Genomic DNA, 21,607 nt, shown 5'->3' with positions numbered 1-21,607 from the left:
CTGGGAGTAGTCTATTATGAACTCACGGGTTAAAGTACTAAGTAGTGCAATGTTTTTAGTGTGGTGAATGTATCTTGGGATGGAGGATGTTTACATGTGATAAAATGGATCCCCAGCTGCGTCTACAATTGTCTGTCACGGTTAGATAATACAGGGACCTGCTGTCCAATTATTTGCTTTAGTTTGTTCGCCTGCAACACCAGCCAGGTGACATTTACACTTGGTGTGACAATGTCCCAACCCGTTTTTATTTACCAAAAGAGACTGAATGTAACAATCCATTCCTCTATAGCTGTGTCTGAATAGTTTGAGGAAGACTTAACGGGACATGTCACCTGACCTCAGTCGTATTGAGCACATCTACGTCGCCACCCAGCAAGATATGCGCGTCTGCGAATCAACCCTCAACATCTCCTTTAATTGTGACAGGTGATTGAGCGGTCACGGATCATGATAGTTCCCCACGGTCGTCAGTGTCTTGCGCTCATGCCACACACGCCACTAGGTATGTATATCTAGTTCATTATCCGCCTGCTTAGCTGAGTACGCCGGCACGGTAGCTCAGCGTGTTCGGTCAGAGGGTTAGCTACCCTCTGTAACATAAAACTGAGCGAACGGATCAACTATAAACTTGAACGGGTGTCGTGGGACGTCAGCCCTGAACAAGTACAACGAACAAAATAAGTTTTTTTAAAAGAAGTTGTAACGTGCTTGCTTCCCATGCAACGGGGCCAGGTTCGATTACCGGCCGGGCTGGAGATTTTCTCAGCTCGTGGACTTGTCTTGCAACTCGGCGGCCGAACTTCCCCGGATGGGGCCTCCCGGCCATCAATGCCACACGATCATTTGATTTTCTAGTTCAATTTGCTGATGAGTGTACTTGAGATTAGGCTATTAAATTTACAAACATTGTTGTATCTGATATACTGTATCGTCTAATGGAATTTTATACAGATTTTTTAAAGTATAAATAGGCTTCACCAGCTTAACTGGGCTGCGTATACGTCACTATCCGGTGATTGTCTGCAAACGCTGTTTCCCATTCTTTAGGTACTTACGGACAAAGTCCACAAAAATATATACGCAATCGAGATGGTATTTCGTGTGTGGAACAATCAAAAACAATTTCATGAAATGTCCACTGTTTTCGAAACGCACTTTCATCATCGTGAGTGAAAGAGGAGAACTTACAAGGGAGTTGCGACAGATGGGTTCTTGTGGGCAAGAACCAAAGGACTGCAGGCAATGTCACGGGAAAAATCTTCTGTGTTTCAGAGGGTATTTCGCTGACAGATTATCTCCAGGAGGGAGGGGACGGGGACGGCGAACACAAATTACTGTGGTGACCTGCTATTCAAACTGGAAGAGGCGGTGAAAGTGAAAAGGCCAGGGAACCTGCGGAAGCCGACCTCTTATTGCGACACAACGCTTCCGTTCCCAAGGCTTGTGCGACTCTAGACGTTTTGAGAAAGTGCTTTAAGAGCATGCGTATCTTCCACCCTAACTAACTACATCTCATTATCCAAATCTGAGAACACATCCCAAGTTTGCTACTTACGAGCGATAATGACAGCATCAGGAAATATTTCGGTGCGCAGAAGTGTTTCTTACTTGTTGTTGCTCAAAAGAATTTGAACTATAGTGCAGAAAATGAGTTTATATCTTTGGTGAATATGTGGAAAAACTTATAACATTCTTCATTTTTTGTTAATAGAAAATCTTTTTAACAACCTCTATGCTTCTGGGGGTCGATTAAATTCATTGTGGAGAACTGCAAGTTACCATTATCGAAGAGTTTTCGAGTCGAGGATGACAGTTTGGATTAGGGACAGTAATGAGAGTCGTCAGTGAACCCTCTATATTTGCCTAACCCATGTAACCTATCAAGATTAATGCTGGAAAAATTTTGCCTGCCGTTTAAATTAAAGGAAAAGGTATTTTTGTGCTCTATTTCACAGATGACCAGTAAAGAGAATGATTGGCTGGCTCTGAGCACTATGGGACTTAACATCTATGGTCATCAGTCCCCTAGAACTTAGAACTACTTAAACCTAACTAACCTAAGGACAGCACACAACACCCAGCCATCACGAGGCAGAGAAAATCCCTGACCCGCCGGGAATCGAACCCGGGAACCCGGGCGTGGGAAGCGAGAACGCTACCGCACGACCACGAGATGCGGGCTACAGAATGATTGATCCAAGAACGAAAAAGGCTACAATATGATTTCTTAACGGCTTTCTTTTCCGGATCGACTTCAGTTGCATGTGTCTTCTGCAAGATAGCGAGCCGGATGTCCACTATCTTACGCTCTGTTTCTTTACACTATAAAGTAAGGTCAAACTGTCACGAACCCGAAGACTGGCTTGAACGCCGTAGTCATTTACCAGCCATGTATAACTTGGGGTGAGATGCTCCTGCATTCTTCCGGCTTTGAACTGACTTACCCAGACCCTTGTAGTGGGACCTACAATTTAGGTGGTCTCAGAAACACGTCAACACTCGACATTTTTCATTTTCAAAATCATTTCTAGAGGTGAAAGACGTGATAATTACCAGATAAAATCCTAAGACTGAGTATCATAACATAGACTCTTATAGCCATAGCCTGGAAGTTTGCGACTGAGTTCCGAGTCGCAGAAAATAATATGGAATTCATATTTACAAATTTTCAGTTTTTTTCTGCCAACATTAGATACTAGATGACTACATAACTCAGTGAAGTTTATTTTTGTGCATAAGCACCAACGGACGCTTATTGTGTTTTCCTTGTTAATAGCGCTTACCAAGCACAATGTTCCAGCGGTTAAAACAGTGGACTCGTATTTGTGCGGAAGTACAATTGAAATACCCTTCTGCCTATCCACCTTGCTGGGTCTTAATCATATTATAAAGGGTGCTCAAACGGAATTTAACTTAATTTCCTCTGATGTGATTAAAGTCTTCGTATCTAAGATACGCAGGTTGTACCATCATATAGCATGGACTGTCTTAGATGAGAAGAATAATGGTTTTTAATTTTGTACTTTGTTTCACCGACTTTGAGTTAATAAAAAAGGGAAGTTCAGTTTGACATCATCTCTGCATCGACGCCACTATAAATCGAGCATTAGCTCAATCGGACTAGAGGGGTGAAGAAACTCGGCCATAGCCTCGCTGAGAAACCATGCCAGCATTAGATTGAATTGATTAGGAGAAAACGACAGAAAATCTGAATCAGAATAGTCAGACGATGGTTTGGACCCGGCTCCTACCGAAAACAACCAGTCTACAGGAACACAAACCTACGAGGACATGCTGCTAAGTAACTCCAGCGAGTTTTTTACGTAAAAGCTCTTAAACCTTTTTAAATAAAACAATGTTATTAACATTCAACATCTTAACTCGTCATGTCTACATGTTTATTTCTCAAAATAGTGACAATGGCGACGAATACATTTCTCATCACGAGAGACCAGTTTGTTGATAGGTCACTGTACAATGTCTGACTTCGTTGACGGAGCCATGTTACCTCTGCTTGCACCGCTTCATCAGTATGAAAGTGAAGTCGTCGAAGGTGTTCTTTAAGTTTTGGAAAGAGATGAAAATTGTATGGGGCCAAGTCGGGATTGTACAGAGGATGTGCATCGGATTATTGCACATGTCTCAGCGCTCGTATGTGGTCTGGCAGTGTTATGCTGATGGAGAGAGTGTTCCATGTGTGGACGATGATGATGATAATGATGATGATGTTTGGTTTGTGGGGCGCTCAACTGCGCGGTTATCAGTGCCCGTACAAATTCCCAACCTTTGCTCAGTCCAATCTCGCCACTTTTATGAATGATTATGAAATTATGAGGACAACACAAACACCCAGTCATCTCGAGGCAGGTGAAAATCCCTGACCTCGCCAGGAATCGAACCCGGATGTGTGGACAAACTATTCGAATTCGAAACTCGATTACAGCACGCTGTTTCTCAGTCAGCGACATAGTAAACTTACAAACCGCCATATTAGACGCTTCCATTCGCAGCCCTCTAGCGGCAGAGGTTTCCACCTTGCGTCAGCGAAGGGGGAAAGTCAGTCGAATAATATGCATTTCATGTAATACCTCAGCGGATATTGAGAACAGAATAAAAAATTCGGAGGCATTACTTTTCAGCACGTCTCTGTAACTTTGTAAAGATGAGGCATTGGAATGGCTGATAAATCTCTATCGATATTCTTCGGGTGTGACTCGAAGTAACTGGAACAGCATTCAACCACAGGTCTTCTTAATTCAGCAGCAGCTCGCCAGGTAGTGGATTATCCAGTTCTACTGAAATACTAAACTAAACTAAACTCCGTCCGAACAGGCCTTGGAAGGCCCAACCGTAGCGATCGGCTGCCGTGTCATACTCAGCACACAGGCTCCACTGGATGCGGATATGGAGGGGTTCAAATGGTTCAAATGGCTCTGAGCACTATGGGACTTATCATCGGAGGTCATCAGTCCCCTAGAACTTAGAACCTAAGGACATCACACACATGCATGCCCGAGGCATTATTCGAACCTGCGGCCGTAGCGGTCGCGCGGTTCCAGACTGAAGCGCCTAGAACCGCTCGGCCACACCGGCCGGCGAGTATGGTGTCCATTTATATTAAGGCATGCTTCTGTCCGGCGTCTTAGAGAATCACGCATTCTCTGAAAAACTCGAGGTTTCACGGATGCCCTGGCAGGCACTGATGACCCGTGCCTGTAGTGTTTGTACATTAATGGGCTTGTATACACCAAAGATTTCAAGTGTCACCACAACCAAAATTCCAAGGGATTAAGCTCGGGGGAATGGGCTGGCCAACGTACTGGACCTCCCCGACCAATACCTTGCACATTAAATGTGAAGTGTTCTCGGACATTTCGGAGGAAATGGGCAAAGAACAACAATCCCTCACAGCTCTTAAGGTATGTGTTTTAGTGCCCTTTCCTACTAGATATTTTTGTCTTGTTTCGGTCCATACTACAACATCTCAAATTATGGAATACTTTTTTAACGCCCTGTATATCTATGAAACGAGTTACTCTGTTGTCCCGCTGACATTTTTCTTGTTTGAATTTAAGAAACTAATAGTTGAATGCCCGGTATTATTGAAAAGCCATCAACAGTTGTAGTTAAAGGAGTTAACAGTACGTTCCTTCTGCCAGATGTGATGCAACTAACCAAGGCCACACTAAACAAAGGAGGCGTGTCCTCAACAGCTGCGGCACTTCCACGCAGCGCCATTGAGCCAGCTGAGTTATTTCATTGTGAGCGCCTCCTTCAGCTGTCCGTAACTTGGAAGGCGGCCGCCGCAGGCGCTACCATCGCCTGAGCGGCACCGTGAGTGTCGGCGTCGTTCGCATTTTATTTATTCTTTTCCAGCGGCTAGCCGCTTCTTTTTCTGTCAGCATCTCGTGCTGGTTATAATAATAGCTGGCATGCCGTGGCTCGAGCGCAGGCCCGGACTGCACTCCATATAAACGCCGCTCTTTCGCTCGGTTGACGCCAAGCAGACCAACCACTACAACCGATAGACCGCCGCCAGAAGCCAGTTAATTCTATTCTACAACACCTGGGCCATTAAGAAAACATGATTAATGTTTCATAGGCGGAATGAAAGTAAGCTGCGTAGTTGAAAAATGTCATATTACCGCCTAGAGCTGCTGGTAACATTCTTTATTTCGGCAACCACTTAGGATCGACTGACCATCATCAGGTTCATAAAAGTATTACAGCTTGATTATAGGTTAAACGCAAAATCATTTCGTAAAATGTTGAAACCATATCGTATTATAAATTAACTATAATTACAGTTATAACCTGAATGAGTACACTGTCTAGCACAGTTTTTATACCTACATTGACGATGTAATTTACACTGAGGTGACAAAAAGTCTTGGGATAACGATGGCGGCTGTACCGCGCACACGAGGTATAAAAGAGTAGTGCATTGGCGGAGCTGACATTTGTTCTCAGATGACTGATGTGAAAAGGTTTCCGACGTGATGATGGCCGCACGAAGGGAATTAACAGGATTTGAACGCGGTATGGTAGTTGGAGCTACACAAATGGGACACTCCATTTCGGAAATAGTTAGGGAACTCAATATTCCGAGATCCACAGTGTCATGAGTGTGCCGAGAATACCAAATTTCAGGCACTACCTCCCACCACGGACAACACAGTGGCCGACGGCCTTCACTTAACGACCGAGAACAGCAGCATTTGTGTAGAAATGGCCCTGAGCACTATGGAACTTAATAGCTGAGGTCATCAGTCCCCTAGAACTTAGAACTACTTAAACCTAACTAACCTAAGGACATCACACACATCCATGACCGAGGCAGGATTCGAAACTGCGACCGTAGCGGTCGCGCGGTTCCAGACTGTAGCGCCTAGAACCGCTCGTCCACACCGGCCGGCATTTTTGTAGAGTTGTCAGTGCTAACAGACAAGTAATACCGCGTGAAATAACAGTATAAATCAATATCAGATGTACAACAAACGTATCCGTTAGGACAGTGCGGCGAAATCTGGCGTTAATGAGCTATGGCAGCAAATGACCGTCGCGAGTGCCTTTGATGACAGCACTTCGCCGGCAGCGCCCTTACTGGATTCGTTACCATATCGACTGGAACCTATACAACTGGGAAACCGTGGTCTGGTTATATGAGTCCCGATTTCATTTTTTAAGAGGCGATGGTATGGTTCGAGTGTGACACTGAGCCCACGAAGCCATGAAACCAAGTTGTCAACAAGGCACTGTGTAAGCTGGTGGTTGCTCCACAAAGGTGTGTCCTGTGTTTACATGCAATGGACTGGGTCCTTTGGTCCAACTGACTGAAAATGACCATTTTCACCATTCATGGACTTCATGGTCCCAAACAATGATGGAATTTTTATGGATGACAATCGTCAAATCACCGGGCCACAGCTTTTTGCGACTGGTATGAAGAGCATTCTGGACAATTTGAGCGAATTATTTGCCATCCAGATCGCCCAACATGAATCTCATCGAACATTTATGTGACATAATCGAGAGGGCAGTCCGTGCACAAGCTTCTGCACCATCAACACTTGCAAAATTTTGGACGGCTATAGAGGTAGTATGGTTCAGTATTTCCTTTCTGTGACTCAAGCACGCAACGCTACCAGACTGCATTAAATCTTGCGGGTAGGCAGTGGTCATAATGTTTCGACTCATCAGCGTATGTAATCCGTGTCGAGTGTGGTGGCGCATTTATTACGTCATTTACATGAACTAGGGAGGAGCTTGGCTGAAATCTCCGTCTGGTTATCCAGTAATGTTTACTCTGTGGTTTAACTGGGTTAATTATTCCTACTGTCAGGATGGCTCGTTTGGAAAGGCCACTGTCGATTTTCAGCCTCTTTCTTGTACAGTCTGAGCCTTTGTCTCTAATATAATGATTTCAACGTCAACGAGACTTTAAGCCCCACTATTTCTTCGTTCCAAGTTTTGTAATTCGAGTTCGGATAACGAATCATATGACAGAGCAAACTATGTGTTTGTGGAATTACTCACAAATAGCCAAAGCTCAAAACAAAGTACTCCATGACACGGACGTGATTGCTCGGTGCTGCCAAAACTACTTCGCACTTGTGTGGCAAACATTTGTCGAGAGTTTCTCTGCGTTCTACTGAAATATTCTGGCACTCGTCCAGAAGAGCAAACTGCAACTCTGGAAGTGTTGCGAGAGTAGCTGGTCGGCCCAAGCCCTTCTTTCAGGCATATCCACCTCACTGTTAATGAAGGTATGTCCAGGAAACATCCTAGAATTAGCCTGAAGTGATTTACGGACACTATGCCCATTAGGGGACGAATCAGCTAGGATACCGATATCAAACAAAACATCGGATTGTTGACTCTCGTCTTTGCGTCTTAGACGAATATCGGATTATATGGAGATTCGCGTGTCCACCAGATCTGATTCTGACCAACAGTATTATCTTGTCAGTGTGATATTTCCGAGAAAAAGTGTGCTGCATATAAAACCCCCTCAACTCTCACTGGAGAACAGAATACTGCAGCATTCAGAGTGATATTCTTCTCCAGCTCCCCTCCCCACTCCCCCTCCCCCTCCAAGAAAACCACCACGTCACTCAGCTCAGTGGCAATATGGTGATCTGCTGCTAATGGCCGCCGCTGTGGCCGAGCGGTTCTAGGCGCTACAGTCCGGAACCACGAGGCTGCTACGGTCGCAGGTTCGAATCCTGCCTCGGGCGTAGATGTGTGTGATGTCCTTAGGTCAGCTAGGTTTAAGTAGTTCTCAGTGTAGGGGACTGATGACCTTAGATGTTAAGTCCCATAGTGCTTAGATCGATTTTACTGCTAACCCACACCGTGGAACAAAGTGTGTTGATGCCTCTTCTCGAAGGCAAAAACATGTAACTCGAACTAATGGTGTAAATCCTGCCATTGGTTGCATGCCACGCAACATTCCGCCTCTGTTTACGATGGTTTCTTATCAACAAGTAACATAATTCTCCGCTCTTGTTACTCACGAACAGTCTCATCCTACTCTTCAAAACTTCGTATTGTTTCACAAAATAAAACCGCAATTTGAGCTTACAAACAGCATCGCCCTACTGTTACTGGCACGCATCTTCCTTTCAGTGATACAGGAAGCCGCCAGTGCCAGTAAATCACGCTGTGGAAACCATGCAGTAACTCGAATAAAAAATCAGATTAAACTAGGACACACTGGAGAATTACAATAACTGAACACTTCTCTGTTTCGAAACGTTCTCTGCTATCAGTACTTCATTTATAAATCTTTGTAAGTGGATAAGTCTTTCCTTTTTACATAGCTATGGTAAACAGCTGTGCTCAAAGTTATTCTAGAAGAGATAACCTTCGAGGAATATCAAAGGGCACAATATCAGTATGTGAATGAGTCTGAACGAGCCAGAACTATCGGCCTCTAGGAAATCGGTATGTCATAATGTGGATAATAAGCTCGTCAAACAAAATATTGTTCACCCCCTTGAAAGATCACAGCGGCCACTTTGGAACACTGTAGATGATGTAGATTGGTACCAGGGTGTGATGTGCGTCTCCATCGCTGACGTAAGTCATGATAGTGAAGTGGTGCTTATGTGTTAGTCGGTTGTATGTATTTAGCTGGGTCGACATCAAGACGTGACAGAATGGCAGAAAGAAACTACCGCGTTTGGATGTGCCCAGGACCACACTGTGAATGAAGTTGCCTGATTTGAAAATGTTTCAACGCGAATTCTCCTACGTGTCACCAAGCAATGGCACACCAATCTCAGCCGTGGAACACAGCATAGAAACAATAGTCGTAAGAGTTTCAAACCAACAGGGACCAGATATGAGCCGGCCGGTGTGGCCGTGCGGTTTAGGCGCTTAAGTCTGGAACCGCGTGACCGCTACGGTCGCAGGTTCGAATCCTGCCTCGGGCATGGATGTGTGTGATGTCCTTAGGTTAGTTAGGTTTAAGTAGTTCTAAGTTCTAGCGGACTGATGACCACAGATGTTAAGTCCCATAGTGCTCAGAGCCATTTGAACCATTTGAACCAGATATGAGTATCACACCAGTTACCGAGAGAACTTTTCAAAGAAAACTGCACCCGATGAACAGTTGGAGATGGGGACCACGCAGAAGGCCATTGCTCACAGCAGTACATAATGCTCCACGTCTTCGGTGGGCCAAACAACAGAGGAACTGGACAGTTCCTGACTGTAGGAGCGTATTGTGATCCGACAAGTTACGATTTGCCGCGTTTTAAACAATGCGAGGCATCGAATGCACTGTTGTGCAGCAGAATAATTTTATAGTACATGTTTAATTTTTTCAAAAATTCTACCAGGCGAGCTCGGAGTAGAGAAGGTTACTTCTGGGTCGGTGTGCCAATTAGAATGTCAACAAAGTACATCACGAATGCGACAGATCTTAGAGAGAGGCGGGCAGAAATGCAAACGTTGCCATGCTACATAACAAGGCACGGTGAGGTAACACTACGTAACTTCACCAGACGAGCACCACTCAAAAATCAAAAGTAGGCAGAAAGAACCACAGCGAGGCAACGAGCGCTGACGGGTTGATAAATGAGGGTAAATGCGAACATACACCCAGAGCCACCACGTCATAGGACTGGGCTCGCCCTTCAAATAACGAGGCTTTCGGAGCTCAAAGACACATTCAGTCGTGCTGTCATTGTGCCCATCTCGCTAGAACGAGAAAGAATGACAGCCTATTGACTTTCAGCGAAACCATGACAAGCTGATCGATGATGGCCAGCCTGCTACCTGCTGGCTGACTTCAACATCGAGATGCAGCCATCCTGATGCATACCACAGTTGCGGTCTGCCGTTGCTGCCTGTTGGGTCACCGTTGATGAGAAGACTACTACTCAGCCAGCTCTCCTACACTACGAGCCATCGCAAGCTGCCATCTCCACACCGACCAATTGTTGTGCGTCTGCGCAGTCTCGTGGCTGACTCCTGAACATCCGCTTTTCGACCCATGGTGCATAACCAGAGCCTAGTTTTCACGACAACCAGCATCCTGGAGCACAGTTGGCAGTCTCCATCTGAGCACGCGACGAGCTGCCTTCGAGAGTACCGAGGTGGAACCACACTGTCTTGTGGGACGTTCGGCCAGTACAGCACGCTACCGGAGCGCTGACAAAACGGACCGATGTCGCCACTCGCTGAAGAGCCATCAGCACTTCTTCATGACATATATTTACGTCCATTCACTGAAGACACTTATAACACTTATAACTCTGTACACATTGTACAAGAAATAAAATTCCATTTCCTGTACACGTATCCTTTTTGGAGGTGCAAGTTTCCCTGAAGTTAATTTATTGCAATCAATGTAGATTGATATTTCTTTAGTTGAAATATTGAAATATTGAAATATTACATCTGAGTCTTAGAAGTAATGTATTTGTAGATTTATTTTCTGTTTTGCCATAGATCATTGCTTATCAGTTCGTTTACAGTTGCTTCGAATAATCGCTGCACTTCAAGACCCCTAAGTTTGTGTGGTAAAAAACATGTCTGTTTCTTGCTAGTGGTCGTGCATGTAAATTGTGAGACCTATGTTATACTTAGACAAAGGAATTTTAAAAAAAAAAAAGCCACTTTGCCCAAATGTATAACTTTATGGAACAAACTACTCAAGAGGTAATGCATCCTACTCATAAAATTATATTAGTTAGTTTTTCTATACCCATCTTATATTCCCTAACGAAACTAATGGGGTGCACTGGAGTTTGAGGATCCTATATCCTCATACATCATTTATATTTATTATTTTTTCGGCATTTTTACTAAGTCTATGCTTCCTGTGGCTGCATGTAGAAGTGTGATATATCGACGATCACACAGCAATAGCTGGTGTTGCTGTGCCCAATGGTAAAATATAGTCTTTGCCTGTCGACAGTATTCTGTGAATTGTTATTCTTGTTCACGCTGTGTGAGCGCTGGGCGCCAAATTTCAGTAGTTGCAATTGGTTGTTAGAGCTGGTCGGTAGCATTCGTAAGATGTGGGAGCGTCGATGTGCATGTCGCAGCACATTATCACATTAATTACTGTGTAGACAGGACGTTTGACATGTTATTAGTCAGCCTGCTTGGTTGAACATAAGTTCCACTGTGAAAGAATTTCTGGAAGGTTGTGACATACAGACATTTTTCAGACAGTAAATAGGAAGTCCTTTTATCCGATTTTAACTGTTCTAACTTAAAGCCTTCACTGTCCGCATTATCATCCATGTGTGGATAAATTTGCACAGTTTCTTTTATTCATATAATTTAATGCAGCAAAGAGAGACTCATGAGCCACAGTTTAGGAAAAGATAGGACAGAGTTGGAATTGCAAAGGGAAGATGATTAATGTGGCACTGTTATTTCGGTGGAAATGTTACGGAAGGTGCTCAGAAAACAGGATTTTCTGGGAGGAAAGTTAATTTCAGATGTAAAATCTAAAAGCATTCCAGGAGAAATTAAGAAATGATGGTTGAGGCCAGAGTTCATCAAAACACCAGAAAAATTAATGACGTGTGCCAAAGATAGTTTCACAAGTAGCTCAGCAGTCAAGCTTGGTGTTGATGTGTTAAAATGTGTTTATTAATTGCATATGCGCCAGTGCGTCTTGAATGTGATTCAGGAAGTGTTTGAGAGGTAGAGAACGGGAGCATCGAGGACAATGAAGCAGTCGATGGCTGGAGAGTGGTGACCCTTAGCGAAGCTGCAAGCCGCGCTGCCGCCGCAAGAATATCTCTGAGGCTGGGAAAAGGTCAGCCGCTCTCGGCACTCGGCCAGCGGACTATCAGCCGCCCAGACACCTTCAGAGCTCACCACGTGCCTTCCTTCCGTTATTCTTATAGCTGCACGTCAGTCTAACTCATCCTCCGCAACACTGTAAACGCAAGGCGACCCAAAACTAGCACAGAAATTTAAAAGCCAGCAGCTTGCTGAATACTCGTAAAGATTCAATCAATTTCACAAGACGATATCTTCTATACGAATGAAGGTAGAAACTCCTGGTGAATTTTAACTGATGCATACAGCGTTCCGGTACTTTCTACAATTACTTTTAGGATCAAAGTTTTCATTTACATTTCACAAAAGTTTAATGCGTCCTCCACTGGGCGCTCGACAAAAATCACTACGATATCAAACTCACACCTTGCTTTTGCAAGCATATCGACAGCTACTGCGTTCACTGCTGTTGAAATATGTGTACGACATTTGGGCGGGAGTCCCCTTTAGGGAGTTCGGCCACCTGGTGCAAGTTTTTTTATTTGACACCACTTCGGCTGCCTGCGTGCCAGTGATGGTGAAATAATGATGAGGACAACAAACACCCACTCCCCGATCGAAGAAAAGCTTCGACCCGGCCGGGAATCGAACCTGGGTCCCACGCATGGCTTCCAGTTGTGCCGAATGCAGCTACTGACGCGGAAGCTACTGCTGCTACACGGCGCTGCACTTCACCCAACGTTGTTGGAAGCTGAGATATATATACTGTCTTTCACAAACCCCAACAAAAAACCACACGTACCGTGAGACAAGGCAATGCCACATCTGTACGCCCCCTACGGGTGATCCGTAGTTGAGGCAGCTCATTAAGAAATGCTCTTACATGTGGGTGTCAGAATGGACTATAGATTATTTGTCGGCCGGCCGCTGTGGCCTAGCGGTTCTAGGCGCTTCAGTCTGGAACCGCTCGACCGCTACGGTCGCAGGTTCGAATCCTGCCTCGGGCATGGATGTGTGTGATGTCCTTAGGTTAGTTAGGTATAAGTAGTTCTAAGTTCTAGGAGACTGATGACCTGAGATGTTGAGTCCCATAGTGCTCAGCGCCATTTGAACCATTATTTCTCGAGAAACGGTTCAAAACACATGAAGCTTTGGATAATCTCTGTCGTACTCGGCCATGGTACGTCACTGCTGTATTCTCCATATTCTTAAGTTGCGGCGGTTCACTTTTCCACTTGAATGGAATTTAACCTCATCTTTCAACGCCAAACGTGAAAGGGAGTTACGATATTGCAGTGACTGTGTTGTTCCGAAGTACGTTGCTTTGGAAAAACACGGGCACTGTAGTGTCGTAGTTATCCGCCGACACCGGACAGGCGACTTTCAATTAAAATGTCTCCCCTATACGGGAACATACGTTGTGTATGCATCAGTACAGGTTGTAGACGTGTGGTTGACGACATGTTGGAGTTTGGACCTGGCCGTGAGTCGTGCTCGGATAGCCTAATGGTAAAGCGACCGCTCGCAATGAGCGGGAAATCAGGATTCGAGTCCCAGTCCGCCACAAATTTTCAATTTCATCATTCCACTACGCAGCTGATGGTTGTCCATATTCACAACAGCGAACTCATTTCATGAAAGAAAGTTGCCTTCCAGCCCCACGCCCAGAGGAAGTGACAAGACGATGAGCCGAGTTCTGTGGACTACGTGTAAAACTCTGAGGAATTTGCTCTAACAAGGAGACAGCGCCTACTCATCATTAACAATTTCATCAAAATGTATGGTACATGCAGTGCTTGGCCAAAAATGAAACTGGCAGAAGTGGGATCCTCTGATAGCCAAGCGTTTAGAGAAAATAGCATTTTTGATGCGGATAGGGTGAGGCACTGACTAGGGAGTCGTCGTACCCAGTCCTGGTAGCAGCGCTGAAATGGTTCTACTGGTAGGGCCTTTAACATATCGATCACATTCTTTTGAATGTTCTTCAGAATCCTAAACTGACGTCCTTTTAACACATTTTTCAATTTCGGGAAAAGACAAAAGTCACAAGGACTCAGATCGGGCGAATAGGATGGGGGGGGGGGGGGGGGGCTGTGCAAGGCAAAAATTCCGTGATGGCTGCGTGACATGATGGGGCATTGTCATGATGCAGTACCCACTTGTCTGCAGTGTCCGGTCTCACTCGGTTCATACTTTTCCTGAACAGTTAAAGGACGTCTTTGTAAAACACTCGATTCACAGTTTGCCTTGGAGGAACAGATTATTTATGCACGATACCCTACTGTCAAAACAGCAAATTAGCATTGTTTTGATCTTTGATTTGCTCAGTTGAGCTTTTTTCGGTAGAGAAGATGTCCAATGTGCCGCACCTCATTTTGTCGCTTTTTCTCAGGATAGTACTCAAGAATCCAGGGTTCACACGACTGTGATTGTTCTCAGTTGTGAGGTTTTTCGGCATCATTTTGGCACAAACATTTCGCATGTGCAAATCTTGGTCAAAATTTGATGTGCGGTGAAAGTGTTTAACTTTAACAGGTCACCGATTATTCTTATTGTTAAACATTGGTCTGATCTCACAAGACTACGCCACAATCGATGTTTCTATCGGTTTTTGAAGCTGAAGGTCTTCCTGAGCGAGGTTCGTCTTCAATGTGTTCTCCACCTTCCAAAACTGATTTGTTCCAGCGAAAAACTTGTGCTCTTGATAAGGGATGTTCCCCATAGGCCTGTTTCAAGATTTCAACGGCCACACTCGCAGATTCTACAAGTTTAACACAAATCTTGACTGCATAATGTTGCTCTAAATTCCGCTGTTCCATTTTCGTAACGCACAACAGAAACATAACTTCCCTGATGGTGCTCCCAAAAATCACCTGATGGCTGTAGGGAGCTGAAACTCGGACTGACGAAAACATGGAACTGGAGGTTAGGACATGTTTCCATCGCGTGACAGTAGTGTCCAATACGACCAAGATGTGCGGCTGTTTAGAGTTTGACAGCTTCAACATGTACGCACGACAACCTATGTCCCACGCAGGTCTACATTAATTTCAAAATCATAAAGAACTTATAGCTGACACACACGTCACTTGATACAGAAGTAAGCAATACGTGCCATGATGACGAGCTATTTACTGATCAGCCAGAACATTATGACCACCGACCTACTATGGATATAAACCTATCTAGGCGATAGCAGCGTCTCCTGGCGAGGAATGACTGCTAATCAGACACACCCACGGTACACGTAGTATCAGTGAGCGTGCTGTTCGAGTGTAGAATGGGAAAGGCGCTCGATCTATCTGAGTCTGACCAAGGACAGATTGTGATGGCTCGGAGACTTGGCACGAGCATTTCAGAAACTACACGGCTTGTCGTGTGTTCGAAGAGTGTTCTGGTGAGTGCCTTCAACACGTGGCCAAAATAAGGTGAAACCACGTCCAGACGACGTGGGGTTGAGTGGCCACCCCTCATCACAGATGTAACGTCGTAGGCTGGGCGGAGTGGTAAAACAGGACAGGAGGCGACCTGTGGTGGAACTAACATCAGACTTTAATGCTGGGCAAAGTACAAGTGTGTCTGAACACACAGTCCACCGAACGCTCCTAACGATGGGCATCCCCAGGCGAAAACCTATGTTAACACCACGATATCGGCAACTACGACTGAAATGGGCATATGGCCATCGGCACTGGACGTTGGCACTGTGGCAGAGCGTTGCACGGTCTGATGATTCCCGATACCTTCTTCATCATGCCGACGGGAGGGAGCGAATCCGTCGTCTTCCAGGGGAACAGCTCCTTGACACCTGTACAGCAGGACGGAGAAAAGCTGGCAGCGGCTCCATTATGTTCTGGGGAACATTCACGTGGGCATCCACGGGTCCAGTGGAGCTCGTACAAGGCTCCATGATAGTCAAGGCGTATCATACACTGGTTTCAGACCACGTGCATCCCTTCATGGTGATCATGTTTCCAGACGGATGCGGCATTTTTCAATATGATAATGCGCCATGTCTCAAGGCCAGGAGTGTGATGAAGTGGTGCGAAGAACACAGTGGCTAGTTCAAATAGATGTGCTCCCCCCTCCCCATCTCGCCAGATCTGAACCCGATCGAGCACATCTGGGAGGTGACTGAACGTGGCGTCAAGATGTCATCGCCCCCCTCCCGGAATTTATGGGAAGTAGGTGACTTGTGTGTGCAGGTGTGGTGCCAAATCCCTCCAGCGAGCTAACAAGGCCTCATTGCCTCCATGCCACGAAGCGTTGCTGCTGCTATCCGTGCCAAAGGTGAACATACCAGATATTAGGCAGGTGGTCATAACGTTCTGGCTGATCGGTGTACGCCAGAACACCGGTCCGGCAAGGAAATATTTTTACATGTAGCTCATGGTGTACAACAAGGTGTCTTTTAACAAATATGTAAGATCGCTTCCCATTTCCATCAATAATTATTGAATTGTTGGTATTTTCCCATTACTACTAGATGAAACTGTTTGTTAGAGGAATATTAAAGGTTTGGTGGCGTCGATTACGTTTCTAGGTGGTGCGAAATTTAGTTCATTGAACTAAATCTGTAACATGTTTTGTAAAAGTATGGTTAATTAAGAAGTAAGTATAAGTAAGTTCCTAATATTGAAACCATAAATTTCATAAATCTAGAATCATTGCTAGAGTACTTTTCCATCATACGACTTTATAAAAACACATGGCCGCAAAAACTAACAAAAACTAAACGTTTGATACGAATGTTTGATGAACAATGTTACAATGATTCACTTGGTTCGAAACCGCAGAGAGGTTTAGAATTAAACTGTGAAAGTCGGTGCATACTCTGGGGGCCAGGAACTGTGCTATCCAAGCCTTCTCCCACTGTCAGTCAAGTTAAGTCGATAGACAGTTCTTCCTACCTTAAAACTGGATATGACATCGTGCGAGCTGGAATCGCACCGTCTCACAGCCTTTGTAGCCACCTGAGCCACTTAGCAGACACCCCGCTCACACAGCAATGCAGTAATGTCCGTTTGCTTTATGAACGTTGCAAAATAAACACGCAAGTGAGAATTAAATGTATGAAATTTTCCGTTCGTTTAACTATAACTTTCCGTGCATTTTTCAATTTTCTTTCCAACGTTTCGATCTATCAGTCACAAAAACTAGGGATTTTATTTAAAGACTGAAAGACCAATCTTACAGCTACACGTTTCATCGTTCGCTGCAGACCTGGACCGTACGAGGGAGGGATAATTGTAAATTTGCGGACGACACCCCTCTACTGATTTCTCCTTTTTCCTGTTCTGTTCGCTGTTGATGGTTGGGAACAGGACAAATTAGCGTCAGACCATAATTTCAACGTATCGATTTCGAGAACCTGTTGGCCGTAAGGTTTTATTTTCTAGTTGGTAGCACGACCCAAATCACTTCAATTTTCATTCATTCTTTTCCAAGGGTATAAAACCAATAGTGGTCTAACCTGCAAAGTGGCGGTGACAAGGCAGAAGAGATTGTAGATGTGCTCCCTTATAAGATGCGATAGCTGTTACCTTTATATAGCACCAATATATTGCGGGGAGAACTCCGTTTCTGTGATTATTATTTTTACTGTAAACATGATATGCATAAAGAAATATGGATTAGATCACTATGATGATCGTAGTCTGACTGAAGACTGTAGAAGGTCTAGGATGAATGTTCCATTTTTGATTCATTTCTCTTGGGTAAATAAAATTTTAGCTTATTTATCGGGAGTAACGTTCATTTGGAAATTCTAACGTGTTGAATCCAATTATACCATTTTTATTATTATTATTTTATTTCTTAGGACAAGAGAACCACTCATAAAAATTTAAATTATGAGACTAATAATCAACCAATCACATTTCAGTTTTTCGGTGGACGCTTTTCTTACAGCAACGCTCTCTTCCAGCTGATGTGAAGTAAAGACCCCATATTCTTTTCATACGTACTACCGTGAACGACTGTTTTTTCCTTGTGTATTTTACTACAACAACGTAGCCGTTACGAGCATGCAGGTTTGCAATTTTTCTTCTCCGTTGTTTGTGACCAAATTTCCAATCACAAGGCCGGCACCACAACGTAAATAACGGTCGATTTTGGTAACAGCGTCTGGTATTATAAGATCACGTTTTGGCACCAGTTTAATAACCGATTATCAAACAATCAGCAGTCTAGTACGACAAGAAAAGGTTAATTGACACTGAAAATGTTTCACTTCCTGCACGGGTTTCGCGTATTCCTACCACCGAATCGTATGTTATGTCACTAGTGTGTGAAAGGAGATGTTTGTCCTCGTCATCAGGTCACAGTGTTGTCATTCGTTGATTTTGAAGGGTACTGCCAACCAGTATTCACTCTTATCGAAAGATTACATTACGGATTCACAAAATGCAAAAACACACGATACACTAAAATGCCTACTTGTATTACAATAGTATTGCTTTAATAGTGTCATCTGATCTAGAGATTCATTCATAATCATCTCAACGCCCACATGACATTAAACTCTATCTAACTTGTTGAATCTAGTTCCTCCCACATCCAAATCTCATTTTCTGGTACTAATAACACACCGAAGAAATCTTTATCCAAAAGTGTATCACTTTCATTTATGCCGGGCGACACTGGAACTACATGAGCTAAACCTACAAAAGAAATACACATTTTTTACAAATATCATGTTAACTTGGAACTTAGCTTATTAACGATATTTCTGACTCCATGGTTGGACTCTAACTGTTTCACATGTCCCAAAATAACCCTTGTGCGTCACTGCTCCTCTTACAAAACCGCAGCCCAGTCCACTGCTTACATGTGGTCAGGAGTTCTTTCTTTCTGCATCGACTTCTATACTCCGCGAATCACTGTGAAGTGCGTAGCACAGGGTACTTTTTATCGTACCATATACAAAGATTCCTTTCTGTTTTATTCACGGATCGAGCGTAGGAAGAATGATTGCTTGTATGCATCTGTGCGAACTGTTGCATGTCTGATTTTCTCAGCACGACCTCCTCGGGATATATACGAACGGAGCTGAAAAATATCATTAGTTTCTGTCTTGAAAGACACTTCATAAAGTATTATAAGAAAATTTTAGTGAGTCTTACACCATTTCCTTCGAGTGTCCGGAAGTCAAGATTTTTCTCAACATTTCTGTTGCATTTTCTCGGGAGTCAATCAAGCTTGTGCCATTTCGCACGGCTCAGTGTCACTTGTTAGGCCGAAATAGAGTTGCGCTGTACCAAAATTAGGTTTCGGTAGATTTGGTACAGGTCATAAGCGACGTAGCAAATGGTAGGACTATCGGTAGTATTGGTAGCATCGCTAGCGAAAAATATGTAAATGAATGTGTGAGAGAAACTGGGAGCCGAGGGCTTCTCTTTGCTTTTTTTTGTTTGTTTTGCACACAATTAGAACCACACATCGTTCACTGTTAATCCATAGTGTATTTTAAATCCTTACAAAATATAGACTGAAATTTATATGCAATAAAAATTAGTTGATTGAGTAACTTCTGCGCTTTTATGTATCAATTTTGATGCAAGTACAGTTTACATGGGCTGCAAATATAAAAAAAATCTGTACAGTTATAGTAGTTGTTTTGCACTCAGTAGAGGTTCTTCATCATGATCAAAGTCAAGACTTTCCTGTTGTTACTGATAAGTGCGAAAGTTGTTTATGAATAACAAAAATATGTTTTATATAACGTCGAGGAAATATTGAAGCGATGTTTGATATATATATTTTTTTAATTCGACCTTTTTTGAGGGAATCGTGTTTTAGATCGCTATATGATAAATCTGTAATTTTTTGTTATTTTGTTTTTACTACAATATCCCTTTTTTCACGCTACAAATCAACAATTTTCAAATAAAACCTGAATTAAACACTGAAAATTTCAATTCTGTTATAAATACTACTTACTTTTAATTGACAGGCAGGAGGATAACTGTGCAGAACAAAAATTTTCCGTAGGTTGCGCAGCCCTTTGGATATCCTCACTCAGGTTCTAGACGGTTCACCGCTTCCAGTTTCTAGGGGAATCTAGTAAGACATTGATCGCACACGCAAACAAAACGATCGAAATGATGTAATGCCCGAAGTTATGCAGCACACCTAAGACGCAGGAAACGCGGTTAAGATCTTAACTGACGAAGGCTACGAGGAAAATTACCGTTTTTATGGTGTAAAGTCGAGCGCCGGCACGCCAGTCGGAAACGAGAGAGCACAGAGGGCTGTGAAGAAGTCAGCCAATTGCACGCTGACCGACCCCTCTCCAGGAAGACAACGTGACAGCAGCGGCCTCTATGCGAAGAGGACCGCGCCGCGCCGACTGGTAACGGACCCCACCACATCACTATTGCAGGCGTCCAGGTCCCATATTCCCCTGATACCAAATACCTAGGTATTGCTCTTCCATCGCCATGTAGAATATGAAACCCAAAAAGGACTCAAGCTGATAAAAGCTTTGTATCCAATGTTCACCAGCTGGGAACTTAACCTCGACACCAAGCTCCGGCTGTACCGGATGGTTGTCCACCTTTCCATCACCTATGGCTACAAAACGTGGGCTATGGTTAGTGCCTCCCGGATGCATACTCTCCAGCGCCTGCAGAATAAGGTGCTTCGATGGAGCCCGCATGCTCCTCCCCTCTTGAGGGTAGTTACCCTCCACGAGGAAACGGACATGGCCATGCTCAAAACGTTCATGCGAGAGAAGGCAAGGCGTCTCTATGCCAAAGAAGAAGCCCTATGTGACACGGTCGCTGGCTTACAAAACATTGGCACAACGCATCCCCGATAGTGGCACCGACACCTTGTTCCTCTCGCCATCCTTGAGGACTCCGATTCTGCCCATGGCTAACGATAGCACTATTACGGCCACTAATGAAGCATTAGTGTTGACTTGACCACTCGGTGGGTATCGACCATCGTCAACAACCGCTGTGGATACGTAATGTAGTTCGTAGTTAGTTAAAATTTGCCAGCGACCTGAACTTCCACCGTTGGAAGGTGGTATGGGACTTCAAGTCCCACTACCACACCTTCAGCGTGCACTCCAGTGATGTCTCTCGAATGACATCATTGTCGAATGGAACAGTTTTACTATCCACCAAGCCAGTAAGACCGTGAGCCACCGGTGAAGCTGTATTTCTCTTTGCTTGCTACACATCTGTTTAGCACAAAGTTAAATATTGTCATGTACTTTTCGCAGTAAAACTCATTAATACAATTTGCTTGAATTGTTGTCTAGCGATCCGAGGAGCATGTTTCCTAGACACCCCATCTTTGACAACTAGGCAGTATTTAACAACCGTAGTCTACGCTTGCTTATGGA

At 44.2% G+C, this 21,607-nt stretch overlaps 1 protein-coding gene across 2 annotated transcripts in view; it reads right to left on the bottom strand.

The window, feature by feature from the left end:
• Positions 1–21,607, bottom strand: part of LOC126469967 (uncharacterized) — a 552,724-nt gene that overhangs the window by 203,569 nt on the left and 327,548 nt on the right. The window lies entirely within an intron of this gene.

Source organism: Schistocerca serialis, chromosome 3 (genome assembly GCF_023864345.2).
Source record: "Schistocerca serialis cubense isolate TAMUIC-IGC-003099 chromosome 3, iqSchSeri2.2, whole genome shotgun sequence".
Classification (NCBI taxonomy): Eukaryota; Metazoa; Arthropoda; class Insecta; order Orthoptera; family Acrididae; genus Schistocerca; species Schistocerca serialis.
The sequence above is the reverse complement of the archived record's forward strand: the minus strand, read 5'-3'. Positions and strand labels throughout refer to the sequence as shown.